The sequence below is a fragment of the Rhinopithecus bieti genome, unplaced genomic scaffold (genome assembly GCF_001698545.2).
Source record: "Rhinopithecus bieti isolate Rb0 unplaced genomic scaffold, ASM169854v2 scaffold_32229, whole genome shotgun sequence".
In the NCBI taxonomy this organism is placed as follows: domain Eukaryota; kingdom Metazoa; phylum Chordata; class Mammalia; order Primates; family Cercopithecidae; genus Rhinopithecus; species Rhinopithecus bieti.
Window position 1 is genome coordinate 25,726 of NW_016813750.1, and position 20,779 is coordinate 46,504.

General features: G+C 38.9%; 2 long non-coding RNA genes across 6 annotated transcripts in view; one reads left to right on the forward strand and one right to left on the reverse strand.

Annotated features, from left to right (window-relative positions):
• LOC108513246 (uncharacterized) overlaps nucleotides 1-4,365 on the reverse strand; it is a 27,098-nt gene extending 22,733 nt beyond the window's left edge. The window contains exons 1-2 of the long non-coding RNA XR_001880839.1: nucleotides 4,221-4,365; nucleotides 889-1,005 (exon numbers count right to left, since the gene is read on the reverse strand). This is a non-coding gene — a long non-coding RNA (uncharacterized LOC108513246). The remainder of the gene's footprint in view (nucleotides 1-888; nucleotides 1,006-4,220) is intronic.
• Nucleotides 4,366-4,376: 11 nt separating this feature from the next.
• Nucleotides 4,377-20,779, forward strand: part of LOC108513245 (uncharacterized) — a 137,917-nt gene continuing 121,514 nt past the window's right edge. For all 5 annotated transcript variants that reach the window (XR_001880837.1, XR_001880834.1, XR_001880836.1 and 2 more), the window contains exons 1-2: nucleotides 4,377-4,486; nucleotides 4,788-4,931. This is a non-coding gene — a long non-coding RNA (uncharacterized LOC108513245). The remainder of the gene's footprint in view (nucleotides 4,487-4,787; nucleotides 4,932-20,779) is intronic.

A 20,779-nucleotide genomic window follows, 5' to 3' on the forward strand; every position in this document is an offset into this window, starting at 1 on the left:
CCTTCCCCATCCCCCCACCCGCCTCTCCCCGACCCGTCTCCCACTCCGCCCACGGTGGGCTCCCACGTGGCCTAAGCCTTCCCAATGGGCGCCTGAGCCCTCCCGACGTGTGCTGCCCCCTGCTCCATGGCACCCAGTCCCACTGACCACCCAAGGACTGAGGAGTGCAGGTGCCTGTGGTGCGGGGCTGGCAGGCACCTCTGCTCATGGCCCTGGCACAGGATCCACTAGGTGAAGCCAGCTGGGCTCCTGAGTTGGGTGGGGACTGGGAGAACTTATATGTGGAGCTAGAGGATTGTAAATGCACCAATCAGTGCTCTGTGTCTAGCTAATCTAGTGGGGACTTGGAGAACTTTTATGTCTAGCTAGAGGATTGTAAATGCACCAATCCACACTCTGTGTCTAGCTCAGGGATTGTAAATGCACCAATCAGCACCCTGTCAAAATGGACCAATCAGCTCTCTGTAAAATGGACCAATCAGCAGGTTGTGGGTGGGGCTGAGCCAGCAGCTGCAACTCACTGGAGTTCCCTTCCACACTGTGTAAGTTTTGTTTTTTTGCTCTTTGCAATAAATCTTGCTGCTGCTCATTCTTTGGGTCCACACTGCCTTTGTTAGCTATAACACTCACTGTGAAGGTCTGCAACTTCACTCCTGAGGCCAGCGAGACCATGAACCCACCAGGAGGAATGAACAACTCCCCATGGGAGGAACAAACAACTCCAGATGCACCACCTTAAGGGCTGTAACGCTCACCGTGAAGGTCTGCAGCTTCGCTTCTGAAGCCAGTGAGACCACAAACCCACCAGAAGGAAGAAACTCTGAACACGTCTGGACATCAGAAGGAACAAACTCCAGACACACCATCTTTAAGAACTGTAACACTTACCGTGAGGGTCCACAGCTTCATTCTTGAAGTCAGTGAGACCAAGAACCCACCAATTCCGGATACAATACCAAATTCCAACCTTACTCTGGTGTGGCATCATATGAAAGATAATAGGCCCTGAAAGATATCAAAGTTTTTTACCCTCAAATATGTTTATTTGACATATTCTGAAACGGCCCTGTAAACTGTCTCTTGTGGGAGAAATTTGCATGCTGTAGAAAATCTCCTTTCCTTATTAAGTTTTTTTTCTGCAGAGTCTGACACCTTTTAAGGTCTGTTAAGAGACGTTCACCATTTATACTCTCTGAAACCTGCTACCTGGAGTCTTCATCTACATAACAAGAGCCTGGGCTTCCACAACCCTGTTATCTAAACTCAAGCATTTCTTTATGCTGAATTCAACTCTTCAGGCAGGGCTTAACTCTTTCAATGAATCGCCAATCAGGAAATCTCTGAATCCACCTATGAGCTGGAACCCCTGCACCATCCCCTCTTATCCCCCTCCCACACTTTGAGATGTCCTGCCTTTCTGAGCCAAACCAATGTATACCTTACACATATTGGTTTATGTCTTTGCCTGTAACTTCTGTCTTGCTAAAATGTATAAACCAAGCTATAACGCAAACAACTTAGGCACATGTTCTCAAGACCTTCTGAAGCTTTATAACAGGCCATGGCCCTTAACCTTGGCAAAATAAACCTTTAAATTGATTGAGACATGTTTCAGATACTTTTAGAAGTCTAATGAACTTCTACCCTACCTAAAATAAATTTCTGGCCGGGAGTGGTGGCTCAAGCCTGTAATCCCAGCACTTTGGGAGGCCAAGGTGGGCAGATCACGAGGTCAGGAGATTGAGACCATCCTGGCTAACACAGTGAAACCCTGTCTCTACTTAAAAAAAAAAAATAAAAATAAACAATAAAATAAAAAAATTAGCCGAGTGTGATGGTGGGCACCTGTAGTCCTAGCTACTCGGAAGGCTGAGGCAGGAGAATGGTGTGAACCCGGGAGGCAGAGCTTGCAGTGAGCCTAGATTGCGCCACTGCACTCTAGCCCGGGTGACAGAGCAAGACTCTGTCTCAAAAAAATAAAATAAAATAAAATATATAGATAAATAAATAAATTTCTGAGAGGTAATGATTAAAATGAAAAACAGTGCCATCATAATGGTATGGCAGAAAATTTGGGTGAATATTTATACAATGCTGGATGTGAGAAAGTCTTCCTAACCATGATGCCAAAATAAAATAGAAGTCCTAAAGGAAAATTGCTTACACTCAACTAAATAAAAATTAGCAATCTCTATCCACCTAAAGTGATATTAACAAAATAAAAAAGCAAAAGGTAAAATGGGAAAAAAAAATTGCAACGTATATGATAGTCAAAATGATAAAATCATTAATTTATTTAAAAATCTCGTAAATCAAAATGGGCAAGTTATTAAAGAAGAAATATAAAGACCAATAATCATATGAAAAATAAAATCTAATTCAATAATTAAGAAATTCAAAGAGAAAGAAAGAGATGTGATTTTCCAACAATTACAAATGAAGAAAATAATCTAGCGTTGGAGACAGTGTGGAAAGACACTTATACCCCATTAATAGGAATGTAAATTGGTACTATCTTTATGAAGGCCAATCCAGAAATACATATTAGGAGTTTTTTAAAAAAGTGTACCACCTTTAATCTAGTAATTATACTTAACAAAATGTATTTAAAAGAAATAATAATATCTGCAAAGAAGTGGTTAGAAGAATGTTCATTAAAAATATTTAAAATAGCCAAGAGATTTAGAAACGTAAATGTCCAGAATTAGGCAGTTATTTAAATAAATTATTTAATACTCATATAATGGGATATAATGTGATGATTAAATCTAAATTATAGTTGAATATTGTTGGAAGTGGCTTTAGCTGGAATTAATGGTGGTGTTCTGAAGTCACTGTTACATGGCAAGGATCAAATCTGCTCTGGTTGATACTTCTGACCTTTCATTCTCCAGAATCAGACACTGTTATGGTCTTGTATCATTTTTCACATCCTAAGATCACCAAACTGCTGATGTTTACTTTCCTTTTTCTTAGAACTTTTGACTTCTACCTTTCCTGAAGTTTGCATAAAGATTTTATGCGTGTTAGTATCTGTTTGATGTTTTTTCATGCTTTCTGATTTTTCCACATGGGCTCTGACATCTAAATATTGGCAGGCTTCCAAGTTCAGTTCTTGGACCTATTTGTTTTTTTTAAATCTACACTTACTATCTGAGTTATCTCTCCTAGTCTACAGCTGTCAATACCATATCAAGCTTGTCCAACCCATAGCCCATGGGCTACATGTGGCCCAGGACATCTTTGAATGTGGCCCAACACAAATTAATAGACTCTCTAAAAACATGAGATTTTTGGCCGGGCGCAGTGGCTCACACCTGTAATCTCAGCACTTTCGGAGGCTAAGGCAGGCTGATCACGAGGTCAAGAGATCGAGACCATCCTAGCCAACATGGCAAAACCCCATCTCTACTGAAAATATAAAAGTTAGCTGGGTATGGTGGCGCGCACCTGTAGTCCCAGCTACTAAGGAGGCTGAGGCGGGAGAATCGCTTGAACCCAGGAGGCGGAGGTTGCAGTGAGCCAAGATCACACCATTAAACTCCAGCCTGGGCAACAGAGCAAGACTCTGTCTAAAAAAAAATTAAATAAAAAAATAAAACTCAAACATTATGGATTTTTTTGGTGATTTTTTTGTTAGCTCAATTAGCTATCATTAGTGTTAGAGTATTTTATATGTGGCCCAAGACAATTTTTCTTCTTCTAATGTGGCCCAGGGAAGCTAAAAGATTGGATACTCCTGATCTATTTGCTGATAACTCTCAACTTTCTAACCTAAACTCCCCAAGACTCAGACTAAACAGATCCATCTATTTATTCAACAGCTCCCCTTTGATGGCTAATCAACTCTAACGTCCAAAGCTGAATTCCTAATTTCCTCCACTGCAAACCTATTCTTTTCACAGTGCTCCCCTTTCAGTACATGATAACTCCATTCTTTCAGTTTCCAGGGCCAAACATTTTGGTAACATCCTTAACTCTTCTCTTTCTTACAACACATATCAAAACTGTCACCATATCCTGAGGCTGTTTTTTCAAAATCTATGTAGAATCTGGCAGCCTTTTACCCCCTACATGGCTCCAAGCCACCATTTCCTGGATTTTTCCATCCTCCTAGTTGGTCTTCATGCTTCTACTTTTGCCCTCTATGATCTACTCTCAACAAAGGGGTCCTTCAAAAACCCAAGTCATACGATGTCACTCTCATGCTCAATACTCACCAATAGTTTCCACCTCCCTCAGAGAAAAATTCAAGACTTTCAATGATATGCAGGGTCCTATGTGATCTTGCTTCCAGCTACCTTTATGACCTCATCTTCTATTACCCTTTTCTTTACTCTGTTCCACCCACATTGGCCTCCATACTGGATCAGCTTGTCACTCCATACTGTGTCTGGAACATGCCCAAGTACTTTCCTGCCTTGGGGTTACTGCCTGGGATGCTCTTCCCTTAATACACGTGAAGCTTCCTCCTTCCCTACTTCAGGTCTTTGCTCTAAAGTCATCCTTTTTATTTAGGACATTCCTGACCATGCTATTTAAAATTAAAATCCCCTTTCCTCCTTCATGTCTTTACTTATACTCTTTTCTTACTTTCATTCCTGCCACAGCATCTATCACCATATAACCAACTTAGTTTTTATTGTCTGTGTCCTACAACAAGAATGAAGGCTTCATGAAGACAGATATTTTTCATCTTTTGCTTACTGCTTTATCCCAATTGTTGAGTATGGTGCCTGGCACATAGTAGATACTCAATAAGCATTTGTTGTTAAATGAATCTACAGATGCTACATCTAAGGACCTACTGAGATGTTCTCCTTGGTGCTAAGATGATGAATAAACCTGAGACACTTGGAAACTTCTAGAAGCTCTTATGGGATGAATGATGGTTATAATATCATAAGATGCCCAGGCATTACAAGGGAAAGGTAAGATGAGACCTCTGAGGCTCAATTAGGATAACGGATGTTTCTTCACTCTCTTTTGATTATGTTCCTGTCACTTGACATGGGATGTAGCTTGTTATGATGATGGAGGGAAGACTGCTGAAACTGGGAGAGGACTGTGAAATATTATAATGGGAGACAGTTCAAATATCCCACTTAGAACTAGTGGGTGGCATTTGTGGAGTAACGATATTATCTCATTATCTAAATCTCCTAAGACTATGAGTATCTTGCCAGTTTCTATTTTATTTATATAACTCATTACTTCAAGGCTGTTATAGGAAGTTTCTGACTCTAGCAAGAAATATAAATTGACAGGGGAATATATTCATTATATATTGAATTTTAAAAGAAGATTATAAAATACCATAAAGATGGAAATTTTGTTTAGTTAGGAAAAGACCCATGCTTTCTATCATGTGTCTAATGATACATCTGACAAGATAATGTAATAGAAGGGGACACACACACACACACACACACACACACACGTACACACGTACTTAGGTCCTAATCATAACTATATCTGGATGTTGGAACTGTATTTTTATTTCTTTTCTTTTTGCTTACCTAATATCTCTAACTTCTGATCGTCTATGGCGATTTTACCGTGCTTGTATAATAAAAATAAAGAGTTTGTGGGGTTATTAAGCTGTTGAGGGCATGATATACTCTAGGCAACGATCATGGAGTCTCAAAGTTGGAAATGACTTTTAGGTTGTAAGGCCAACCTTGTCCATGTCCTTGTCAAGTGGTTCTCTATTTGTGCACCTCCAGTGGCAGAAAGCTCACTGCCTCCTGAGGCAGCCCGTTCCGTATGTCTACCTATGACTTCTACACATGAATTTCTGTTCTTGGAAGTAATAGATTTTGGATTTTTGCAATAGCCTCCTAATTGGTCTTCCTGTTTCCATTCTTGCCCCTCTGTAATCTCTCTTCAACAAAGTTGTCCTCCAGAAAAAGATCGTGAAGGTTGTAGTTTCTGATTTATACATATGTATATACAGTTTCAGTCTACTGTAAAGGGAAGAGAAAGAAAGAAAACAGAGGAGGTGAGTCTAGGGATTATGCTTTGGGAAAACATATAAAGGCTTTATTGGTGCTAGAAGCATCACCAGTATAAATAAAACATATTCTGTGCTTTGAATTTTTATAGATGTATCTTTAATGTAATGAGATTAAATTATCTTCTGTGGAAGGAACATTATGGTAGGCACTGTTGGTGAAGATAGAAAGCAAAAGATAGAAGAGTAATTCAAGGTATGAATTTCTTTCTCTTATGACACACACTATCTAGTTAGGGAGAGCCTGAAACAGATTATATAAAACATCCTGAGAGCCAACGCAATGTACCATAAAATGAACCTTAGGCAAGAGGCATCAGATGACTGGTAAATTAAGGGAAGATGAGAGTACACTGGTGCTGCAATTCCATTCAACAATTTTTTTTTTGTCTTTTTTTTTTTTTGATACAAAGTCTTGCTCTGTCGCCCAGGCTGTAGTGCAGTGGCCGGATCTCAGCTCACTGCAAGCTCCGCCTCCCGGGTTGACGCCATTCTCCTGCCTCAGCCTCCGAAGTAGCTGGGACTACAGGCGCCGGCCACCTCGCCTGGCTAGTTTTTTTGTGTGTTTAGTAGAGACGGGGTTTCACCGTGTTAGCCAGGATGGTCTCGATCTCCTGACCTCGTGATCCTCCCGTCTTGGCCTCCCAAAGTGCTGGGATTACACGCTTGAGCCACCGCGCCCGGCCTCAACAATTTTTTTGAATATCTCTGTTCTGAAAATGACTGTGCTGATTTCTATGGAAATATACAAAAATAATAAAGCATTGAGCTTACCCTCAATGTCTATGGTTCAGTGGCATTCAAGATTAGTGATAGGAGTTTTTAAAGACTTGGGCAAATGTTCTAGACAATGTTAAACTAAAAAATAGCATACAAAATTACACAGTCAGTATGATTTTAACTGTGTAAAAAGTTCCCAGAAGAACATTAGGAGAAAATATGCTGAAATGTTAAAAATGTTTTAAAAAGTCAATCATGTCAGGGTGGAATTATGGTGATTTTACCTCCCCCCACCTTTAAACAATTAACTCTTGACCAACACAGTTCTGAACCACGTGGGTCCACTTATATGCGCATTTTTTCCCACTTCTGCCACCCATGAAACAGCAAGACTGACCTCTCTTCTTCCTCCTCCTTTTCAAACTACTTAACAAGAAGGTGATGAGGATGAAGACCTTTATGAAGATCCTCTTCCACTTAATGAATAGTACATATTAGTACATATATTCTTTTCCTTATGATTTTCTTCATAATGTGTTCTCTCTAGCTTACTTTATTACGAGAATTCAGTATATAATACACACAAAATGAAAAATATATGTTAATTAACTTTTTATGTTATCAGTAAGGCTCTGGTCAACATGGTTAACCTAGTTAAATTTGGGGGGAGTCCAAAGTTATATGTGGCTTCTTGACTGTATGGGTATGTCAGCACCCCTAACCCCCACATTGCTCAAGGGTATTTTTATGTGCTTCCCCGTTTTCCATCATAAAATGAATTGTCATGCTTTATAATCATTAAAAAAAGAGTTAATTCCACCAATTTTACCGATATTCTGGTCTTGCAGGATAATAGAGACTTTATCCTAAAACTTGAGGTCAATTTTTAGCTTTTATTCTACTGACCATCATAGCTTTTGACCACCTACTCTTCTTAACACATCCTTGACTGCCATGGATTTGCACTTTTGTTGTTCTTTCACATCTCATATTTCTCTTTCTCCCTCTATATGTCCTAATTTTGTGTTTCTAAGGCTTCATCTTTACCCTTCCCTCTCTTGAGGACTACTCTGTACATAGGCTAGGGGATCTCAAGTGTACCATCTGTGACCTTGGAGTAAGTCCAATCCCTGAATCATGACACACAAGTCCTGGCCTCTCTAAGGAGCATCAGGAGCCAAGGTGCTCCTCTGTAACACACGTGTGCTCTGGCCTTTCTACATCAGAGTATTTTCAAAATAATGTAGGGCCAAGTGAAGAGATGGGACTGGTCTTAACTTTTCTGAGCCTCTGTTTCCTCATCTGTAAAATTGTACGTAGGGTTAGGATGAAACTGCAAAGAGTTAAAATATGTAAAGTGCCCAGTGTGGTACCCACATGCAACAGCTGCTCCAGGAATGTTTTTTCCCTTCCTTTTCCCCTTCCTCCATTTCTACCACCTGCCACAATACGAGATTGATCATCTTCAGGGCATATTGTCTGTGCCTTTTATAATATACATCTATTAAAGATCCAGTTAATCTATTTTGGTTGCCATCAAAGCAAAGAATTGCCATCAAAATGTCTATTTACGCAAACAGAATGGAATACTTTATTGATCCACCAATTAGTAGTGTTCTACTATTTCAGTCTAGTCTCAGCTTTTGGGAGTTTCTCCTGCAGTTAGCAGAATGTCAGTGAATAAACAAATAAAATAAATGTATTGTGTGGGATTAAAACAGTAGCAAAAGGGATTATTTAAATTACTCAGTCCCACTTTTATGGCTTTTCTAATGCTTGTTTTATCTATTTTTATCTAAACAGCTGTTTTAGCTGTTTGAGGACAGTGTGGTCTCTGTCTGGAATCTCTCTGTCTCAACAATGTACACTAGAGTATTGAAAATAATTATGATTTATCTTGCCAGAAGATACTTTTCTTTTCCCACCTTAATAACCCTTGGTGTTAAAGCGAGAGACCATGTGGTATAGTGGAGAGTGTATTAGACTCAGATTTGCATTTAGGCTTCATAAGCGTGGGAAATCATTCTTATTTCATACAGCTAGTGTGATAATTAGGTCAGTTAACATCTATGGTAGCTTTTTTTTAAAGTACTAGCAATATAAGTCATTATTATTTCTTCGGCTGATGCAACAAATAATCCAGAAATATCTGACGCAAGTCTTTCTTGATGTAGTTAAATATTTATTTTGTTTTCCATGGTGTTTGCCCTTTAAGCAATAACAATAAAAGAAAAGAGATAATTATCTTTAAGAAAATTAGCATTCAAAGAGCCTCAGCTACTATATCTTTCGTCACTTAGCTAGTGCGTAGCTTACAGTGGATGCTCAATACTTGTTGAATGAGGAATGAATGGAATAGATTTATCCCACCATTAAGATAGGAGGATAGTCATGATGACTTTTTAGCAGAGAGAACCACAATTCACTGACTACTCTTAAAAAGGATCTGTGAAGCCGTGATCAACTAGGGCTAGGGCTCTCCATACACTGTGTATGATATATGCTATTAGGTTTCAGATTGGCTTGTATTAGTCCTAACCAATCAGTACGTTGTAATTAATGAAGTTTAACATTTGTTGAGTATTTAGTAGTTCATGAAGCACTTTCATGTCAATATGTCCTAGAACATTATGGAGTCTTACTGATCTTATATAGCACAGATGAGGAAATAAAATTCAAAAAATTAAGTAACTTGTTTAAGGTAGCATAAAAAGCGACAAGCAGAATCTTGCTGTGAACTCAGGCCATCTGGGTCCAAGCTCAGGGCACCATGACCTGAGACTCCTGCCCTGGCCGCTGCTACTGTGGTGCTTGAGCATTTTGCCTCTGAGTTTCTCCAGTGCCTAGGATCAGATACTGGGAGGCAATTTGGTTTTGGAGGTGCGGAGGGGGAAGCTGGCTGTTCCACAATTGCTTGCTGAGCCATCTGCTCTCTCTTCCTCTTCAGAAATGATGCATTTGTTACTGTGGGCTGCTTTTGCTGAATACTTGGATTATGTCACTTTCTCTGTTTGTCACATGTGGGGCATTTGGTGACATGCAACTCAGCCTACATTGGTTTTCCTACGTAATGTGATAGGTACAGGCACATTTGCTTTCATTTCAGTGTCTGAACAATTTTAATGCCATTTAGACAAGAGTCACATGTCTGTGCAACAATAGAAGCCTTCACATTTTCAACTTCCTTTTTTTTGTATAATGCTTATAGAAATCGGGGGGGAAATCATATACACACATGTGCACACATATATGACACAAACAAACTAAAGGATCCTATTGATTAAGTTGGACACTGGTCAACTGTGTCATGGAGTTTTGTACTAGTGGCAATACTTGTGTGTGCAGGTTTATCTGTTATTTTACAATTTAGTATCCAAACCTATTCATGTTTAGTAATAATTATTAACAATTATCCTGGAATAATTTGTAAGTGAACCAGTGGTTGCAAGACTTATGTGTGGGTGGGAGAATTAATTATTATCTCTGTAGGAATATTTGGTAAGATGATTAGGAAGCAACAGACTTAGGTTAGTGCGGCTGCTGCTGATTTGCTTTATGGCCTTGGGGAAGTGATTTCACCTGTTTAGGCCTGGTTATTCTGTCTATAAAATGATGAGTATAAAAGGTCTCTTATAATTCAGCTCTGTGGATCTATGATTAATTGACGTAATATATAGGAATTAGAGAAGACATGCATGGGGTATATTTTCTGAGAATAGAGAAATGGTTTCAAACATTCTGTTTTTTCTTTGTGAGTACAAAGAAGAATTATAGGAGAGGTGTCAGGTTGCACAGATATCTCTGAGCGTGGTTAGAGTACGGAGTTTGTTGTTTAGAGATAATGTCTATGTAAGCAACATTTTGTCAAACAAAAGACTGAAAAATTCTATTTTTTTAATTCATTCTCATTTCTGAGAATGTTGAGTGCCTTCACGGTTTATTCGGGTATTTAGAATCCCCCAAAACTTGATGGATGGTAACTTATCTCAAGTTGGATTTATTAAGTTCCTCGCTGTTCAAATATATAGTGAGTGCTTACTATGTACCAACCATTGTGCTTGATGCTGGAAGTTCAAGGGTAGATTTAATTCGTTATCTGACCTCAAGGGATCCCTAATTTGATGACAAAGGCAGGTCTGTAAACAGTATAAGTGCAATAACCAGAAGAATGTACAAATTAACATGGTTGACAAGGAAGAAGGAGAAAGCAACCTGCTGGCAAAGACTGATGAAGATAACACAAAGTAGATCTTAAATGATGGGAAGATTATTTCCAGGTGGAAGTAGTATACGAAGGACAGGCTTCACCAAAGGAACAACAGGTAGGAATATATAGAGGTGTGAAATGCATGCAATATTGGGCAGTAATAAATAGTATAGTGTAGCGTACTGGAGTATGCATGAGATGTAGGTTGATGAGGCTGGAGAGGGAGTTTAGAGTCCAAGTGTGAACAACTTTGATGCCAGTCTAAAGAGTCTGAGTTTTGTTCTATTTCTGGCAAAGGGCTTTAAACAATAGAGTGGCATGAGTGGCTTTTAATCTACCAGTACTGCTTCATTACATACAAGGTCTTGGCATGTTCACTGAAGAAGTCTAGGTCAAATGAATTACACCCAGAAGTTTGCTTTAGGTTCTGAATTTTTTAATGGTCTCCTTTTAGGGAAACTGTCTAGCTGTTTTTGATATGCTCTTGCCAGTAAGCAGGGAGGGTCTTATTGGTGGTATCTGTCTGATGTGTCTGGGCAGGAAAGGGGAATATTGTTTTAACTAATGTAGTGAGAATAAGAGAAATAAGGTGAGATAAAAAAGGTTCAAAGTCAAGGCAGATCCTGCAGGAATTTCCTAAGCCAAACAACAGGCAGGGAGATAAGAGCTTAGAAGAGGGCTACTGTAAGTAATAGGTTAAGGACTAATAATTTTAGCCTCACAGTGAATAATATTTTGAATAGGATTCATTTGGAAGCCCAGAAAATATGGTTCTCTCTGGCTCGTCATAGGTGAGAGAATAGGGAATCAGTTCTCAGTACTTTCAAGACTATTGGGAGGTCTTCTGATCACCTATTCATTAGATCCATGGCATTTGCTTATGCCTTCTGGGTTGTGATCTTTTCATAGATGGTATGTGCAATTCTCCACTAGGAGGGTTGGCTTCTGCCTTGAGTGAGCATAATTACTGTCATAGAAAATGTGATAGGTATTTGTTGCTTCTGTCTACCCAGTACATCTTTCCCCTTCTAGTAAAGTTATCCCTTTTCCTTTGAGAAGTTCCCCCATATCTATTAAATAGTGAAGCTCAAAAGCATTGTTTCTCTGCTTTTCTGGTCAAGGGATGAACACAGAAATCAACATAGGCCAATCAGACTCTGTGGAATTCTGAATCTTGAGAGAAGTCTTCCAAGGATGGAATGCTGTTGGAACTCAGTCAGCACATTTGCAATGAATGCCCTGCCAATGCGATGTTTGGAACTGTTTGGTTCTAACTCTCCCTGGTGGCCTGTGTGTTACTTGGTTCATTGAATCTATGATGCTTAACCAATTAATTACTTTTTCTTGCATGCCTAAGATGCTGGAAGTTGCTTTCTGAGCTTCTGACAAAAGAGTCCCAGCTATTGTAGAAGTTGGTACCAGGAGTCCTTCAAGTCTTATGCATTTTCCTTATAATTTCTCCTACTCTTTTTAAAATAACTTTTGTAAGAAAACATAATAAAGGTATAAATTCAGCAGACATTTTAATTCAGCAATGCATAAATCAGTCTCTCTCACTTTTTTTAAATGAGCTCTTATCTCCATACCACATTAACAAAGAAATTTCCATCTTCCCTTCCTTTTCTTTCCCTCTTCTTCCTTTCCTTTCAGATAAACAGAAATTTGGGGGTTTCAAGTTTGGGGTCAAGAAAGTAGTTATGGCTGAGAAGGCAGCCACAGCTGGTAGAACCTTTGGGGTTGGGATGAAAAAGGAGGTCAGCATTGAGGAGGTGGTCAAGACCCATGAGGCCCTTGTAGTCTGTGGGGCCGGTGGGGCACCGATCAGAGGTAATTGGGTGTAAGAAGGCCTTTTAGATTTTGTTGTTGTTGTTGTTGCTAACTATGTATTATTTTAAAGTAAATTTTCTATTTGGTGCTGGAATGCTATTATTTTCATAGGATGGTCTTGTTTCTGACAACCTTGCTGAGTACTATTTTTTGTTCTAATAGTTTATCTATTTCATTCTGTTGTGGTAAGAGAACATACTTCATATTATTTCAATAATTTTAAGTTTATTGAGACTTCTTTTTGTGGCCTTAAATATGGCCTGTTTTGGAGAATGTTCCATATGGACTTGAGAAGAATGTGTATTCTGCTATTGTTGGGTGGAGTATTCTGTTGATATGTGTTAGGTCTAGTTGTTTAATAGTGTTGTTCGAGGCTTTTTCCTCCAATTTTTATAATTTTGACAAAATACACATAAGGTAAAATTTACCATTATACTGTCTTTCCTTTTTGTTCTTATGTCTAGATGTTGTATCCATTATTGAAAGTGAAATACTTAATTATCCAATGAATAATGTTGAATTATCTATTTCTTCCTTCAGTTTTCTGAGTTATTGCTTCATGTATTTTGTTGTTCGGTACATCTCTGTTTATAATTACTATATTTACCTGATGAATTGACCCTTTTCTTATTTAAAAATGTTTTACTTGTCTCTATTATTATTTTGTACTTAAAGCCTTTTTTTTCTGGGATTAGAATAGTCACTTCAGCTCCATTTTGGTTACTGTTTGTATGGCATATCATTTTCTATCTTTTTCCTTTTAATCTATCTGTGTCTTTGAATCTATTCTGTATTTCTTATGGAGAGCATATAGTTGGCTTCTTTTGTTAAACCATTTTAACAATCTCTGCCTTTTGATTGGACTATTTAATCCATTTACTATTAACGTAATTGCTCATAAAGTAGGAGTTACATCTGGTATTTTGTTATTTGTTTTCCATATAATTTGTCTTTTTGTTTCTCTGTTATTCTATTACTTCCTTCTTTTGTGTTAAATAGATATTTTCTAGTGTACTATTTTAATTCCCTAGTCGTTTCTTTTGCTATATATTTTTGAGTTATTTTCTTAGTTGTCTGAGAATTATGATTAACTTTTTTATTTTAAAATTTTTGATTAATACATGATAACCATATGTATTTATGGGGCACAGTGGTATTCTGATACATGCATACAATATGTAATGATAAAATCAAGGTATTTAGGATATCCATCACCTCAATATTTACCATTTCTTTGTGCTGGGGACATTTAAAATTTCCCCTTCTAGCTATTTTGAAATATATAATAAATTGTTGTTAACTGTAGTCACTTTACTATACATATATAACTTATTTTGTCTATCTAAGTGTATGTTTGCACCCATTAACCAACCTCTCTTCATCCCTCACCTCTACACTTCTCAGCCTCTGGTAACTATAATTCTACTCTCTATCTCTACAAGATCAACTTTTTTAGCTTCCACATATTAGTGAGAACATGCAATATTTGTCTTTCTGTGCCTGGCGTATTCCACTAACATAATGGCCTCGAATTCCATCCATGCTGCACAAATGACACAATTTTATTCTTTTTATGGCTGAATTATGTTCCATTGTGTATATATACCACATTTTCCTTATCTGTCTATTCATTGATGGACATTTAATTTTGTTCTATAGCTTGGTTATTGTGAATAGCACTGCAATAAACATGGAGAAGAACATTTTAATTTATAACAATCTACTTTTGATTAATATCAATTTAATTTCAATTGCATACAATAATTTTTTGTTATATAGCTTTTTTCTCTCCTCTCTCCTTTGCACTATTATTATCATACAAATTACATCTTTATACTTCATAAGCCAGTCAACAGAGTTTTTAAATTACTACTTTATGTGATTTTCTTTTAAATTAGAAGAAACAAGTCACAAATGAAATGCATTTATACTATCTTTTATACTTACCTTTGTTCTTATTTCTTCTTGCAGGTACAGTCTAGTGTCCTATTTAGTCTGAAGGACTGAATCCCTTTAGTATTTGTTGTAGGGTAATTCTGCCTGTGACAAGTTCTTTGTTTTTGTTTGTCTGGGAATGTCTTAATGTCTCATTCACTTTTGAAAGAGAATTTTGCTGCATATAGAATTATCGAGTTATAGTATTTTTTCTTGTAAATAATTAGGAGGACCTTCGTAAGTATAAAATTAAACCTATGAGTCATTTAGGATAAGAATGTTAGTTCAAATGTGTTATTTTTTTCAGAATAGTTAACAGAAACAAAGTCAAAATCAATTAGAGTCTAGAAAATAATTGTAATTAATGGAGTAGAAGGATAATTCATTTTACTTGTTTATTTTTTTTTTTTAATTTATTTTAGTGAACTGTGTGCAGGTTTGAACCTATGTGCAGGGTTACATGTACAGGTTTGTAACATAGGTGCACTCATGTTACAGAGTTTTGTTGTACAGATTGTTTCATCACCCAGGTACAATGCCTAGTACCCAATAGATATTTTCCTCTTCTCCTTTCCCTTCTTCTGCCCTGCACCCTCTAGTAGCCCCCAGTGTCTGTTGTTTCCATCTTTGTATTCATGTGTTCTCAAAATTTAGCTCCCACTTATAAATGAGAATATGTGGTATTTGGTTTTCTGTTCCTGCAGTAGTTTGCTAAGGATAATGGCCTCCAGCTCTATCCATGTTCCTGCAAGGGACATGTTTTTGTTCTTTTTTACAGCTGTAGTATTCTATGGTGTATATGTACCACATTTTCTTTATCCAGTCTACAACTGATGGGCATTTAGGTGGATTCTATGTCTTTGCTATTGTGAATAGTGCTGTAAAGAACATACATGTGCATATGTATTTATGGTAGGATGATTTATAATCTTTTGGGTGTATACTCAGTAATGGGATTGCTGGGTTGAATGGTAGTTCTGTTTTTAGCTCCTTGAGAAATCACCGTACTGCTTTCAACAATGGTTGAACTTTCACTTCTACCAACGATGTATAAGAGTGCCCTTTTCTCCACAACCTCAACAACATCTGTTATTCTTTGACTTTTTAGTAATAGTCATTCTTACTGGTGTGAGATGGTATCTCATTGTGGTTTGATTTTTAGCATTTTTTCACATGCTCATTGGCCACATTTATGTCTCCTTTTTGAAAAGTGTCTGTTCATGTCCTTTGCCCACTTTTTAAAGGGATTTTTTTTTTCTTGTAAATTTGCTTAAGATTCTTGTAGATGCTGGATATTAGATCTCTGCCAGGTGCATAGTTTGCAAATATTTTCTCCCATTGAGTAGGTTGTCTGTTTACTTGGTTGATAGTTTCTTTTTGCTGTGCAGAAGCTCTTTAGTTTAATTATATCCCATTTGTCAATTTTTGCTTTTCTTATGATTGCTTTTAGCATCTATGTCATTAAATCTTTGCCCATTCCTGTGTCCAGAATGGTACTGCCTAAGTTGTCTTCCAGGGTTTTTATAGTTTTCAGTTTTACATTTAATTCTTTAATCTATTTTGAGTTGATTTTTGTACATGGTTTATGGGAGGGATCCGATTTTAGTCTTCTGCATATGTCTAGCCAGTTATCCCAGCACCATATATTGAATGGGTAGTTCTTTCCTTATTACTTGTTTTTGTCAGTTTTGTTGAAGATCAGAGACTGTAGGTGTATGACCTTATTTCTGGGCTCTCTATTCTGTTCCCTTGGTCTATGTGTCTGTTTTTGTACCAGTACCATGCTGTGTTGGTTACTATAGCCCTGCAGTATAGTTTTAAGTCAGATAACATGATGCCTTCAGCTTTGTTCTCTTTGCTTAGGATTGCCTTGGCAGTTCAGTTTTGGAGCTCATTATTGGTCTGTTCAGGGATTTAATTTATTTCTGGCTCAATTTTGGGAGTGTGTTTGTGTCTAGGAATTTATCCATCTCTTCTGTGTTTTGTAGTTTGTGTGCATAGAGGTGTTCACAGGAGTCTGATGGTTATTTGATTTCTGTGGGGTCACTGGTAATATTCCCTTTGTCATTTCTAATTGTGTTTATTATCTGTATCTTCTCTCTTCTCTAATATATTCTAGGGAGTGGTCTACCTATCTTATCATTTTTTTCAAAAAACCAGCTCCTGCATTCATTGATCTTGTGAATGATTTTTTGTGTCTCAGTCTCTTTCACTTCAGCTCTGATTTTGGTTATTTCTTGCCTTCTGTTAGCTTTGGGGTTGGTCTGCTCTCGCTTCTCTAGTTCTTTTAGTTGTGATGTTAGGTTGTTGATTTGACATCTTTCTAACTTTTCAGCATGAGCATTTAGTGCTATAAATTTCCCTCTTACCACTACCTTAGCTGTGTCCCAGAGATGGTATATTGTATCTTTGTTTTCATTCATTTCAAAGAACTTCTTGATTTCTGTCTTAATTTCATTTATTTACCCCAAAGTCATTCCAGAGCCCGTTGTTTAATTTCCGTGTAATTGTACGGTTTTGAGTGACTTTTTTGGTCTTGATTTCTATTTTTATTGCACTGTGGTCTGAGAGAGTGGTATAATTTTAGTTCTTTTGCATTTGCTGAGGAGTGTTTTATGTCCCAGTGTGTGGTCAATTTTAGAGTATGTGCCATATGCAGATGAGAAAAATGTATATTCTGCTGTTTTGGGGTGGAGAGTTCTGTAAAGATCTATTAGATTCATTTGGTCCAATGTTGAGTTCAGGTCCTGAATGTCTTTGTTAATTTTCTGTCTCAATGATCTGTCTAATACTGTCAGTAGAGCAGTGGTCTCCCACTATCATTGTGTGGGAGTCTAGGTCTCTTAGAAGGTCTCTAAGGACTTGCTTTTTGAATCTGAATGCTCCTGGGTTGGGTGCATGTATATTGAGATAGTTAAGTCTTCCCGTTGAATTGAACCCTTTACCATTATGTAATATCCTTCTTTGTCTTTTTCGATCTCTGTTGGTTTGAATTCTGTTTTGTCTGCAAAAGAAGGATTGCAAACCCTCCTTTTTCTGTTTTCCATTTGCTTGGTAGATTTTTCTCTGTCTATTTGTTTTGAGCCTATGGGTGTCATTGCATGTGAGATGGGTTTCTCAAAGACACATACCAATGGGCCTTGGTTCCTTATCCAGCTTGTTACTATGTGCCTTTTAACTGGGGCATTTAGCCCCTTTACACTCAAGGTTAGTATTGATATGTGTGGATTTGATCCTGCCATCATGATGTTAGCTAGTTATTATGCAGACTTGTTTGTGTGGTTGCTTTATAGTGTCACTAGTCTATGTACTTAAGTGTGTTTTTGTAGTGGCTGGTAACAATCTTTCCTTTCCATGTTTAGCACTTCCTTCAAAAGCTCTTGTAAGGCAGATCTCATGGTAATGAAATTCCTCAGCCTTTGCTTGTCTGAAAAGGGTCTTATTTCTCCTTCATTTCTGAAGCTTAGTTTGGCCAGATATGAAATTCTGGCTTGGAATTTCTTTTCTTTAAGAATGTTGAATATTGGCTCCCAATCTCTTCTGGCTTGTAGGGTTTCTGCTGAGAAGTCTGCTGTTAGTCTGATGGGCTTCCCTTTGTAGGTGACCTGACCTTTATCTCTAGCTGCCTTTAACATTTTTTCTTCATTTTAACCTTGGAGAATCTGATGTGTCTTGGGAATGATATTTTTGTGGAGTATCTTTCTGGGGTTCTCTGGATTTCTTGATTTTGAATGTTGGCCTCTCTAGATAAGTTGGGGAAGTTCTCATGGGTGATATCCTGGAGTATGTTTTCCAGGTTGCTTACACTCTTTTCAGCTATTTCAGGGACACCAATATGACCCCATATTTCTCAGAGGTTTTGTTTATTCCTTTTCATTCTCTTTTTTCTATTCTTGCCTGACTGTGTTATTTCAGAACGCCTGTCTTAAAGCTCTGAGATTCTTTCATCAACTTGGTCTAGTCTGCTGTTAATACTGTGGTTGCATTATGAAATTCTTGTAGTGTGTTTTTCAGCTCTATAAAGTCAGTTATCTTCTTTTCTATACTGGCTATTTTGTATGTCAGCTCCTGTGTTGTTTTATTGTGATTCTTAACTTCCTTGGATTAAGCATCAGCATACTCCTGCATCTCAGTGATTTTCATCCCTATCCATATTTTGAATTCTATTTTTGTCATTTCAGTCATCTCAGCCCAGTTCAGAGTCCTTGCTGGAGATGTAGTGCAGTCATTTTGAGGAAAGAAGATACTCTGACTTTTTGAGTTGTCAGAGCTCTTGCCTGGTTCTTTCTCACATTTATGGGTTGATATTCCTTCAATCTTTGAAGTTGTTATCCTTTGGATGGAGTGTTTTTTTTTTTTTTTTTTCTTTCTTGTATCCTATTTGATAACCTTGGGGTTTGATTGTGGTATAAGATGGGTTCAATTGACTGGCTTTGCTTCTGAAAGATTTTAGGGGGCCAAGGTTGAGCTCAAGACTTCTAGACTGCATGCTGTAACTCTTGGGGACTTGTATCTGACCCTGGCTTTGTTCTGTAGCTACTTGAGGTTAGGAACTGCTGCATCGGGGAAGCGGAGATACTCCTAGCCTGCTGCTCACAACACTCACATAGGTGGTGCCAGCCAAGTGCCTTGTAGGGCAGCAGAAGCAGGATTCATCCTCCTTCACATGTGCTAGCAGTGGTGCAGCATGCTTGTCAGCTGTAGCAGGGTGCTAGTGGGTGTCAGGGTGCCAGCCTCTACATAGGCATTTGTAGCAGTGGCAGTGGCAATCTGGCTTGAGGGGGAGAGGGACCCCACCAGTGACTGTGTGTGTGTTTGCACTGGTGGTGGTGATAGCTCCGGGACAGGGTGCTGGTGGGTTCAAGACTGTATGTGCCTTCTGTGCACATTCCCATGGGTGCTGGTGGTTGCTCAGGGTGGGAGCTGATCCATTGTTTTCTTTGCCTTGTTTCATACTGGCAGCAGTGCCAATGCCAGGGGTGCTGGTGGAGGTGGGGCTGGTGGGCTCCATGCATGCCAACACCCTGACAACCACGGTGGTATGGGGGTGGGGCACAAGGTGAGGTATACTCATACTGGCAGCAATGGCATGGGGGCAGGGTGCATGTGTACATGTTCTCTGGTGGGGCTGGTGGAGAAGGTAAGGCAAGGTCTGCCTGTGTACGTAGGTGCCAGCAAAGCGATGTGGGGAGTGGCTGTGGGTGAGTGCGTGCAGGTCAAGAGGCAAGGAGGAGGCTACAGTGGGAAGAGGGCATGGGTGGGCTGGTAATGTGTACATGCAGGGCTGCTCTGTTGGAGGTCTCTGCCCATCAGACCCAGTCTTCCAGTGCAGGAACTATGATATGGGCCCCCAGGAGGTACCTGGAGGCTGTACTGCAAGAGGCATGGCTGGGCTGGGGCCCCAGGAGAGGCCCACAGACTGGGGGATTCACCAGTTGGATTGGTCCATCTCATTGGCAAGAGTGCCCTGCAGAGTTTAGGTCCAACAGCTCGCCTAGGGCTAAAGTCTCCTATGGGAGAAAGTCAAGCCTAGGGGGATGGGTGTCCCTTGCTGTGTTCCACTATAGACTCCTGTACCAAACCCTCTGAGCTCTGTACAGGCTGGAGTTCTGCCTTTGCCACTTACTCTAAGAAGCTCTTCTTGCCATCTCAAGTGTCTACAATGGACAAGAGGTCCCCTCCTGCCAGGATTCCAGAGGCCTATGGTGAGAGAGTGTTGCTCCTTGCCTGTTCAACTCACCCTTTCTTCAGTTGTGGAGGGACGGGAATGAGTTCCAGGGCGTGTTAACCTTATGCAGGGTTCCCAGCTTCCTTCCGCTTTAGCCTAGTATCTGTGTCCTTTCTCCATTCTCTCTCAATGCCTTCTGTCTGAAGATCTGCTAGGAGTACATCAGTCTTCCTGATGCCACAGTCCTGCAGTGGAAGGTGTTCCTCCTGGCTGCATCTAGTTAGCCATCTTGGACCAGCAATCAGTTTACAGTCTTTCTTTCAGCACTTTAAATATGTCATTTCATTGCCTTCTGTTCTCCTTAGTTTTTGAAGGTAAATCAATTGTTAATTTTATTGAGGATATCTTG